Here is a 10276-nt window from a genome sequence, read left to right on the forward strand (position 1 = left end):
AGCGTTACCACCATGTTACAGGTGGCGAATAGGGGTCATAATTGTTGGCTTAACTACATCTTCAGGTCTTACCCATTGTTACTGGTTTTTGACGATGGTCATCATACAGCTAGCAACCACGTGCAAAAGCTGCAGCGCAGTTTTTCACAAGTGTGTCAGACGGTAGCAGAAGGAAATGTTTGTACATGTAAAATATAGGCAAGCTAAGCACCAGCACCTACCACGAGCCCCATTGATGATGTGCCACTAAATGAAAGGGTTGCACAGCACAGCAGGTCTGTGAGCTGAAAGCCGTTATGGTAGCATACCACTGCAGCTTGGCACAAAATTCACCCAAGGCCCACCTGGTTAAAGTGATAAAGATGACATGAAGGCCATCCAGCATTTATTGTCTGTTGGCTCAGATATACTCGCCACTTGATCTATATAGTGAACAGGAGGATTAAGCCCCTGAGGTCTTCACTGGAGCACATATCCTGCACAAATGGCAAAACACAAAAAAAAAATTGATCACAGATGCACCTAGGAGAGAAATGCATATATGCCAGCACTTCACTGCAAAATGCCCAATAAGCTGCTGAAACACTTCAGCTACACTGGAACTATGCTGCATAGCTGTTTGATACATTTTAGTGCACTGAAGGTATCAGATCCAATTATGCGGCTGGTCGCTTGACTAGGCATTTTTCTTCCTCAAAACAGTCCATTTACGGTTTGACTTATGGGTTGACTTGTACAGCAATAGCAATGCAATGTACACTTTACGCAACACAGCAGAACATGATCTTTAATCCTTAATTACGAGAACTTAGGTGTGCCTTTGTTTTCCTTGCTCTCTTCAAAATTAACTTTAGATCGTTAAAGCGTTCAAAAAGACAAGGATACAGAAAGAGACAGACACACAGTAGATTTACTTCCATTAAGAAGTAAGTGCACTGTGTGTGCATCTCTTTATGTATCCTTTAGAGTGCTTTCATGATGTAAACATGGTTACCCAACTAGCCTGAATGCTGCTGCTGTTCTAAAATTAAAGCTTTCACAAAGTGGGAGCCCCTTTCAGCATACAAGGCGCACCATAACTAATGTAACATTATTTTCATTACATGCTTTCTCCAAGAATAAACACAGCTTGAAGATTCCGCAGTAATATTTGTCCAAGGTTCTTCAAATGTAACATGCAAGTTTTCATTGAAATGACCCGCTCCCAATCTTGATAACAGTCTCAGAAAGAGGGCATCTAAGTCTACTTAACATAGATTTCATGCTTGTATATGTCTGCTATACACTGAAACATGTACAAATCAACTTAGACTATGCACACAAGCAGCAGAAAAGCTTAGAAAGAGCAAAGAAATACAAAATAGGCTTACTGAGGATACAAATGCATAACTGTATTTAGTGCACGTTATATAATTGTTCCAACAGAAAAGAACAGTGACAATTAAAGGTGTAGGTTGAATTAGCAGAAATCACTTCATCTATAAAATTTCTGCACATACAGCAGTAACTGATTTGCAAGCTGAATGGCCAGTTCAATAGTTAAAAGAAACATGCTGCAATACTTAAAAAAAATACTTGATGTGCTCTCTTTCGCTTGACATCAGCTCATGCAGAACACACACATGCACAGTTTTTTTGTTCACATCTTACCATGGCCTGTTATGTGCTCGGCAAGAAAGTAGTAATGAGCAATGTTGTGTCACAGCCTTTCTTCTGGTAGAATTTGAGTGATGTGGAATACAGCTCAAAGAAATTGTTTCATACATAAGTATACTTCACATAACATCACAAAAAGTGTACAGCCCCATGCTGGGTATTGGTTTGAACCAATAGCAAGCTTTTCACTCCTCTATTTAACATGCGATGCAAGTCAGTGGTGCCGGAGGCACAAAACTATACATCGTGAGGTACCAAGTGCTAATATCAGCGATCATGCCTTTAAGAGGTATTGTCAATATACATGTTCTTGAATGGACTAAAGTTATTCCTAGGAACATACAGAGCAAAACAGTTTTGCTAAATGCCGTTTGCCAGATTTGGCCTTTTACAAGCCAGTTTTTTAAATGTAGAGAATTTGGAAATACCACGCTAAATGTGGTATGAAACGCTTATGTTACGTTCCGACAGGTTATTCCTCACGGCAGTAAAGAAGAGCCTGCAAGTGGCGAACATTTAAATACTTATTTGAAGGGGCTGTTCGAAGCGAGGATCCACAGTGCCTTCCATTTTACGCCTCGATGTATTCGTCGCTACCTTAGGATTTGGAAGTCGAGTGGAAAATGCACATGCCTTCCGACAGCATGGCGATACAGGCACGGCATCGACGCGTAACGGTGAAGGCGCACCGAAAACGGAGGAGAACCCGGGAGCAGTTCGCCCTACTTTCCCTCCAGAGACTTTAGGCGCTTTGCGATGCGCGCTACCCTTCGTCGCAACCGTCGGCTGCAAAGTAACGCCGCACTAGAAATTTGTCAAGCGTGATAAGCAACCGCGCTAGAGCGAGGGTAAGTTTGTCGCACTCGTGGCACTCTCGCAGCGAGCGTGCGGCGCGAGATAGCAGCGCGCAGCGCAGTGCGGCCCCGGAGCGCTGCTCCCGCGCCCGAAGCCGTGGTGGGCGTGGTCTTTCCACTTTTGCTCACGACTGTAGTGCATGAACACAAAACAGCTTTTTAGCGTTGTTGCAGTGGGATGAATGGTTGCAAGCCTCTACACTATACCTGGTAATAAACAAATTATCAGAAGACCATCTCGTGCGGAGAATCATCTCAAAGCGCATTCGAAAAGCAGTACCAACATGGACAGCTTGTGCTTAATTCGATCCAAAACTTTACGCTGATCAACCAATGTTACTCCAAATAGAGACAGAAAACCATCCACGTCGTACTGATGTTATCGTGAACGTAACATGCGACGAGACGCAGTGTTGCAAGGTACGACTCACGAAACCCTGCCGTGTTGCAATACAAACAAAAGCACTGCGTGTTTAAAAAGGGAAACAAGCTTCCAAATTACACAACAATACTTACCTTCTCACTAGCTCGCCAAACCGGAGACGTTGCCGGGTGGCTGCCACCTAAGTCACTCGCGATGCATGGGAAGAAAAATTTAGTGCCGCTGACTTTCCTTGTGCAATTTCAAACGCTTTAACTTCGAACCGTTCGCACCGACAAACGTCCACTCCTGGCGCGCTCCAGGTACTGTACTCCAGAGCACGCCATTTCAGTGCTCCACAGCCATAGAGTTAGCGCTATTCACGTATTTCGTCTACATGCTCGCGTCGCTGACGTTGCAAAGACGCACAAAATAAATCATATAAGACGAACTTAATTTTACAGTAGCTTTTCCAGCGTGCAACCTGAATGGTTTGATAAATTATTGTTTTTCATTTCATTGCTTAAACGTTGTTACCTCAGGACGGCTGCTTAACTTGGCCATGGCGAAGTCGAAGCGCTAGCCAAGCCCGGAGTCGTTACTGACGGCGCGTAGTGCGAATTTGACTGAGCAGACGCTTTGGAACATTTTTGTTCTTCCATGTTCTGTGCGTGTGTCCTGCGCGTTGTATTGTCGTTTGTATGTGTGTACGTGTGCTTGCCATTTTGTCAAAGGCTACAACAACAACGACTAGACAGACGAGTGCTGTGTAGTCTTCTTGCTTCGTCCTTCGACTTCTTCGCGCTGTACCCCCCATGATGAATTATTACAAACTCGCTCAGCTGTCCATTCTTGCCAAAAATTCTCACTCAGCGTACTTGTTTAGCTAACAAACTACTTGTAGTGTACTAATGTGCATTACATTGTGGGCAGTACGTGCAACTGCTATCTCAGGAAACCACAAAATATCGGATAGACGGATATGAAAGCACCAAAAACCCCAACATAAAATCCTATATTTATTCATTGCCAACTCTTGGCAAAATGAGGCCAATGGAAATTGAGAACAATGGGTCTAAAGGCTGCCCCTGCTATCGTGAACTGGGTCGTCGACTGCAAACCAGTAAATATGCGTTGATATTTTATGGTTCATGGCAACATACAACGCATTCTATTCCATATTTCTCAGCTCTTACCTCTCAGGGGGCGGGTGATAACAATCTAGGTTGTGTAAATGTTCCTAAATAATTTTCGTATTACCTATAAAACACCGCTATCATACCTTGTTTGGTAACGAATCAAAAATATGTCTGAGGACGTTGTAAGCTATACCTATGCAATTGTGTCTTGCTGTTCTTTATGTCGATCTTGTATGATTTGATGCCTGTGATTTTTCTGCCATTACCTCATTTCCCTTTTTCATTGATGGGTGGCACACATCACACTCCTCCTGGCATTACAGTTTTCTTCGTCTCTCATGAAGGAGTAGAACTTGTCGAGTCAGTTGGTCCATTACAGATGCAAAAAAAAGAAATGTGCAAATGAGACGGACGGCGAAGAGGTAAACATGCGTTCCTTGTGTTTCTTTGCATAATAAAGTTGTTCTGCGTTTCTGTGCGTTTGCCTCTTCGCTGCCCGTGTCTCATTTCCGCAGTTCTTTCTTTGCATCTCATAAAGGGTCCTCTCTGTAGACTCGTTGCCACAGAAGCCTTTAGGCTGAAGAATATTAGCTCTGAAAGCAATTTTATCAAATTGCAAAGCAGTTAACGAAGTTACAATAATTTTTTTTAGGAACAGGAATCTCCTTCATGCATACGGAACAGCAGGAAGCGGATGCAATATGCAAACATGTGCTGATTGCAACTTTGCTTTATGTTCCTGGCACTATATGATGCAGCAATGTTAACTTACCTTCACACCCATCACCATGAACACGTATGATTGCATATATGTATGCGGCTTAAGGTGCCCTCCACATCTTTCAGGGCTTCGTTAAGTTTGATCAGGCAGTAGCACAGTATAGTACTATACAGCTTCCATCAAAACCGCAGCAGTAGGTCAGGTAAAAACACTATTCTCAGGACTTAAGTGGCATGTCACAGGCACAAATCTGTTTCATTCAAACCTAACAACGAAATACCCAGGTTCAAAACATTTCATAAAACTTAATCTGGGTGAGCTTTGCCACAAAAAAATGATGAGATTACATTGTTTACAGTAGCTAAAGTTTTTACACTGAGCTGGTTTGATTGGTTCACTGGGGTAAGGAGAGTCTATGCTTGCCTTGTCACTGCATTCTAAAGCAATCAGTGTGCCCAATATGTCTCGGTGGTAAAATTAGCAAGGTGACAGCTGGGTTGGGCGAGCTGGATTGTTCACCTTGAGAAGAAATGTGAGTGCATGCTTGTCTTGAAGTTGCTCATAAGCAAATTTCCTAGTGAAAAGATGATTAAGTCTCAAAGGTCCCTCGGCCTCGCAGGAGCATCTACAACATATGCAGGTGATGGTCAGTTAATGGTGCTTCCATTTCGACTTCTAGCTGGACATCAAAACATTCCAGCTGGAGTTAGCTGGAAGCAAGAAATACATACTCCAGCTGGATATGCTTTCCAGTTCCATAATCTGGCTGTAAATAGAATTTTCCAGCTTAAATTTAATGGTATCCAACTTGAAAAGGGCGTGGTTTCCATTTCCATAACCCAGCAAGCAATAGAAACATGTCTGGGGGACCTTGGTGAGCAGTGCGCCGCCACGAATCTGACCACCACGCCTGGTCGTGCGTGACATAGCCATCTCCGGGGAAAACATCTTGGCAATTGAACCGATGCTGAGCATTTGGACCATTAATTAAGGCCCTTCAGTGGAGGCAACACACCACTTTGCCTCCAGCTTCCCGCAGACGCGGCACCTCCGGCCTGGCCTGACCGGGGGAAATCGGCAGTCGCCTTTTCCTGTCCTCCCCTTCATCTTTCACCTGTCTTATTGCTGTTGTTGTTATCTTAATACAATGGCACATGTGCACACAGGGGCACAGTTAACTGTCCCATCTCCTGTTCTTGCCTTTTCATTTTGCGTGGGTGGCTATAGGGCTAACCTTGCATGTAGAACTACCCTGGGTGATGCCATATTTTTATTGCTGGGGTGTAGCATATATGGCGTGCATGCCAACGCATATGACGTCTACAGCACGCTGTAGACGCCAATGCAAGCACTGCCCGTAGGCAGGGCTTGCGTGCAAGTACCTGTCCCGTCCCTTCAATGGGCTCTGTGGTGGGCACTCATAGCTGGCACCGAGGCCGAAAAAACAATTATTCATGGCTACCATGCATGCATCAAATGATCGCCCTCAAAAAAAGGGGATGGACCGAAGTAACAGCTTCATTCTTTAAAAAAAAAACAGAAGTTTTCCCAAGGTACCATGTGGTACGCACATAGCGAAACAGCATAAAAAAATGGTGCTGTTCAACACTGCTGAACACGGTTACAGAGCGAAAGCTATGGCCTATCGGGCAACTAACTATATATAAGCGGCTTGGCATCTGTAACGTTTAGTGTGTTCCGAACACTGGTGGTGGTGGTGGAACTTTATTTCCAGCAGATATAGAGGAGTGACTCAAAGTCGCCCCTCGCTTAAACGACGGCCGCTGTCCCTTGGGCAGCGGCGGCATCTTCAGCCAGCTGGAGGAGCTTGATCTGTGTCCCCGGGTCGGGGCTGAGCAATAGAGCTTCCCAATGATCAGAGTCGGTAACGAATCGACTCGTGGGTATACGGACTGCGGGCAGTTCCAGATCATATGATTTAGATCGGCTTAGCTATCACAATGTTTGCATTTGTCTGAGTAGAGTCCTTCCGAATAGAAGCTACATAATCGGGGATTTGGATAGGTGTTAGTTTGAAGTTTATGCCAGGCTTTGGCCTGTTGTTTGGAGAGCATTTTATCTTCTGGGGAGAATCTGCGTCTTGCAAGCCTGTAGTGGTGCAGGATTTCTCTAAGAAAACAACCTGTCCTTGCCGGAGTATAGGGTGGGAGGGCTGCACGACCCAGCTCGGCGGGACAGTTCTCGAACTAGGTTATGAGCCGCCTCATTACCAGCAAGGGAGGCATAAGCAGGCGTCCAGATTAGGCGAATGCGCCATGTGGGCTGATAATTTTGCAGAATCCATGCTGCTTGTGGAGAGATTTTTCCCAATGTATAGTTACGTATCGCCAATTTTGAGTCGCTGACAATGGTTTCTGCCGAGGATCCCGCAATGGCTGTTTCTTCTCCAACATATGTGCGTGCTGAATGCATATAGTGCCCCCAGTTATGAGTGTACCCCTTTCCATGGTGACCACAGCTACCGTCTTGTCAGCCGAAGAATCTGCTGCATCTACATATACCACAGAAGTATCATTAAGAAAGCGTTTTCCTAACGATTTGGCTCTCTCTGTACGACGTTCAGCGTGGAAATCTGGGTGCATGTTCTCAGGTATTGGAGGAATGACCAGAAGTTGGCGTATATGTTTGGGATGGACACTGAATAGGCAGCACACCCCCCCCCCTGGCAGGTGGCAGTTAATGACTGATCGCGAGTGCTTGCTCACCTAATGAACGCTGCGGCTTATTGCAGCAGTGCCACGTGTCTGCCACCACGCTGTCAGCGCGCACATGCAGCCAACATCTCTTTCTCATCACCCCACATATACCTATTAGCACGATTCAGGCGACCGGAGCCAGTTATGCGCCCTTCCTTTCCTTAAAATCATCTCAATGTAAAACGTTTTTAACGCCACTGAACACAACGAATGCCGACGGCCTATTGCTTCAGTGCCGCGATTCTGCCACAACGTTGTCAATGCCAACGCATGCAGCGCACAACTGTCACTGCCACATATCTTGAAGCACGACTGGGCTAGGTGTCCACTGTTCCAATAGGGCAGTTATGTGCCTTTCCTTTGCTTTCCAAACTCCCGCTGCATTGGTTTTATAGCATAAAGCAGGTGTCCACTGTCCCTGGGTGCCAGTTATGTGCCTTTCCTTTGCTTTCGAAGCTCAGGGTGATTTCAAGGTCAATTCTGCATGGTCTGCAGTGACTGAAGCCCGAGGTCCCGTAGTGAAGCTTTCACTTCAAAACAGCTTAAATCATTTCACTTGAGATCCCAGCAATGTACAATATTCCAAACTCCCATACCGACCTAGCTTGGAGACATCCCTCCTCCATCATGCGCTCACAGATCTCAATACAGTCAAGGGCATAACTTCAAAACATGGTTTCCTGACTCTCACTGAAAAATAAATGTAGGAGGGTCTTAGAGACCAGAACGTCACCGCGATGTCCATCGTATAAAAAGATCTCAAAAAACAAGAAGGAAACTTTGCCTCCAGCCAACTCCCGATGTGCACTGAACCTCCCCCGGACGTCCTCAAGACGTCTTGAATGTCCGCAGGACGGCAAAAGTAGTTTTAATGCCCGCGCGCTCACTGAATCCAAAGACCATACATCCCAATTAAATCCCAAACGGTGCTTCAAGTGTCAAAATAGCAGCCGCCAAACCTGAGCCAAATGTGCATCTGATGAACACAAATCCAATGACTGCGCCTCAGCACCAAAGTGCACTACTGTGGTCACCCTATCATGCCCAAATATCCTACGCTCAAGAGAGCTCCGCCTCTGCTGAAGCGAAGGCAAAATTGCCATTGTGACCATCGCCTCCCTAGAGCCTGGAGACGTTCGTTGGAGGTCCGCAGAGTAGCTGCGGGTGCATGAGTTGCAGGCTTCTCCCGATTGCGGGAAGCCTTCAGAGCTGCCAACCCAGGGGCCTTTGTCAGAGGTGGCCGAGCAGTCTTTGCTGCGTTTGCCGGGGCGCGATATGGCCCTGCCTCTGGCTCAGTGTGTATTGGACGGTGTGGTTCTCCACTCGTTGCTCCACATCGGTAGCGAGAGCTACACTACCTGCAGTCTCTCAGTTTCGCTGTGGGCCTTCGGCGCCACTTGTGCGCATGCGCGAGGAGCCGAATGACGTCACAGCCACGCCTTTCCTCCGCCCGGGAGGCGCCGCCGAGTGACATCCCAGCTGCCGGCGCCACGCGCCAACGCTGCTCGCCTCCGACCGAGACTGCGCATGCGCGCGACACGCAGCTGGCGTGTCGTGCTCTACTGCACATGCGTGGCAAGGGGAGGAGGAGGGTCGCGGTGTATAAATGACGATGATGCGGCAGTGGAATAAGCAAAACAACTAGACGTAACAAGGGATATACCGTACCTCTCACTACGTATATCCTGGCATAGGTGAGCTAAGCCACTGCGAATTTTTTCCTGTGAGCAAGAACATTCCTTGTGTTTGTGTGAATCGTCTTCGCGCTTCCTGAAACGTTGTATTTTCCTTAATCTTAATAGTTATCTCTTTTCTTCCAGCTGGAAATAAATGTGCAAACCGAAATGAATGCGTAAGTGCTAACCCCCTTTGTCCTAACTGCGGTAAGCCCCACGAGGCAACGTTTTTCTGCTGCACTGTTTACCAAAAGAAGAAAAATCATCTACAAGTACATTCCAACAATACAGACTATAAGTCAGCAAAAACTGCTTTAATTGAACAAAACCAAATCCAGGGAAGTCACCGCAGGAAAAATTCATCACCGGGGAAGAAAGCTCCTCAACCGCCGGACAAAAATAAAGGCAGTCATCTGTGCATTAAGGACGTGGTTGAATTCCCTCCTCTTCCACCGCATCAAAATGTTGAGCACCTCCTGTAGCGAGTACATGTGAACAGTTCACGGCAGCCGCAGTATGCAACCAACCACCCACACGAAGCATCTGTTCACCAAAACTTTGTTCACCAACTTTGTTCATCTGTTCATCTTCACCAACTTTATTCATCTGTTCACCAAAACATGCTAAAATGTTCAGCACTATGGTTATATGAGCGACTTCGAGCAATTTGCCGCAGAGCAGAGAGACGAGCATGCCGGATGAATTATAGAGAAGACATCAGAGTTGTTAGGAGTGTACAGAAACATATTGAGCGCCATTTGGACAAGCTCGCAAGATGGGAATGGCGATCCTTTTGCGCAAAGCATTATCCCAGAAAGTCTCTTTCTAAGGTATGTAGCAGTGTATGCAGCCAGTCAGCCGTGCCACTAAATCCTTTTAAGTGCTTAGGTGTAAATGCGAATATTTTTCGTCTCGGCGCAGCGGAGGCTTCTTGTTCTAAGATCATTGCTCGATTAACAGCCGTATTGGTGCCATTGCCTCTCCAAAGCTTTACCCCTTCACCTAACACTGTCCTCCATGACGAACTGTTCTCTACGGAAGAACTCCATGCGGCTCTGGCAGCTACCAATAAAATGTGTAAGCTACACTGACCTTTTTCACTTGAGAAGTAAGGCCAAGGTTCAGCTCACAGTTTATAACACCTCCTGGGGG

General features: G+C 46.1%; 1 long non-coding RNA gene across 1 annotated transcript; it reads right to left on the minus strand.

Moving 5' to 3' along the window:
- Positions 1–348: 348 nt before the first annotated feature.
- On the minus strand, positions 349–3250 carry LOC149325682 (uncharacterized). The gene is made up of 3 exons (XR_016286565.1): positions 3027–3250; positions 1651–1743; positions 349–476 (listed from the first exon to the last, which is right to left on the minus strand). It is a non-coding gene; the product is annotated as an uncharacterized LOC149325682 (long non-coding RNA).
- Positions 3251–10276: the final 7026 nt, after the last annotated feature.

This window comes from Amblyomma mixtum, chromosome 10 (genome assembly GCF_055824585.1).
Source record: "Amblyomma mixtum isolate Tamu chromosome 10, ASM5582458v1, whole genome shotgun sequence".
NCBI classification, from domain to species: Eukaryota; Metazoa; Arthropoda; class Arachnida; order Ixodida; family Ixodidae; genus Amblyomma; species Amblyomma mixtum.